Source organism: Sorghum bicolor, unplaced genomic scaffold, assembly GCF_000003195.3.
Source record: "Sorghum bicolor cultivar BTx623 unplaced genomic scaffold, Sorghum_bicolor_NCBIv3 super_16, whole genome shotgun sequence".
In the NCBI taxonomy this organism is placed as follows: domain Eukaryota; kingdom Viridiplantae; phylum Streptophyta; class Magnoliopsida; order Poales; family Poaceae; genus Sorghum; species Sorghum bicolor.
In genome coordinates, this window is record NW_018396397.1 from 219,464 (window position 1) to 220,604 (window position 1,141).

The window sequence follows — 1,141 nt, forward strand, 5'->3', positions numbered from 1 at the left end:
CTGCTTGCACTTGCTTAGGTCCCACGAGTTCCCTGGCCGTATGTAGGTCCCTTTGAAGTTACCCTCGAAGACTCTGACCAGATCAACCCAGTTGTGGATCCGATTGGCAGGAAGTTCTTCGAGCCATCGACGGGCGGTGTCGGAGAGAAAAAGGGGTAGCTGTCTGATGATGGCTCGGTCATCGCCTCGAGCGCCACCTAGCTGACAGGCCAACCTGAAATCGGCCAGCCATAACTCTGGCTTGGTCTCTCCGTTGTACTTCGCGATGCTAGTCGGGGGTCGAAACGGATTGGGCAGGGGCGTGCTGCGGATCGCCCTGCTGAACACCCGTGGGCCTGGTGGCTCGGGGGCCACCCGGCCCTCGTCGCTGTCGTATCTTCCGCCGCGATGCACGCTATAACCGCGCTCTTCCGCGTCTCCGTGCCGGCGGCGCCTATTTTCTTTGATGTCGTGCCGCGCGTCGTGTCGACGTTGATTGTCGGCTGGGAGGATGAGTGCGGTCTTTCTACCTCGAGGGGGAGGTTGTTGATGGACTGACACCTCCTCTTCATTTAGTGGCTGTTCGTCGCGCTTCTCTGTGGCAGCTCCTCGTCGTCGAGACGCCGAACTTTCGGCTTGTTGAACCGCCGCCACCTGGAGCAATGTCTGTACTTCATCTCGAATGCGTCGGGCCTGGGAATTCGACGGCTCTGGCATGTTACGTAGCAGCATCGTCGCTGCCACTACATTCTGGCCTGCTCGAGGGAAACGGCTGACAGGTTGCTCCGCCTCTGCGTCGCCAACGATCTGTCGATGTACCTCTCGAGCGCGTCTGCGGACACTTCCGCCCGGCGGGTAGGGCAGGTCTTGTTCGAGGATTTGCTCGAGCAGGACGAGGCGCTCGCGGTCTTCGTCGAGCTTCGTCTTGAGCTCCCGCAGCTGCGCGAGTTGCGCGGTTCTATCTTCCTGAGGAAGAGGGTCGAGCCGTCCGTCGTTCCCAGGCGTCCTGGGGTCTTCTTGCGCCGCGGGGGCTCGACCACCCGCAGCAGCATCCCGTGTCTCGTCGGTGGTTTCTGCCGCCCCGTCGATGTGATAGCATTCCCTCGTAGGGTCATAGCTGTCTGTCTCGGAGTCGGAGTCCGGTTCGGCGGCGTAGAAACAC

General features: G+C 61.2%; 1 long non-coding RNA gene across 2 annotated transcripts in view; it reads left to right on the top strand.

Annotated features, from left to right (window-relative positions):
* Positions 1 to 404: 404 nt before the first annotated feature.
* LOC110431475 overlaps positions 405 to 1,141 on the top strand; it is a 12,769-nt gene continuing 12,032 nt past the window's right edge. For both annotated transcript variants that reach the window (XR_002448939.1, XR_002448938.1), the window contains exon 1: positions 405 to 414. This is a non-coding gene — a long non-coding RNA (uncharacterized LOC110431475). The remainder of the gene's footprint in view (positions 415 to 1,141) is intronic.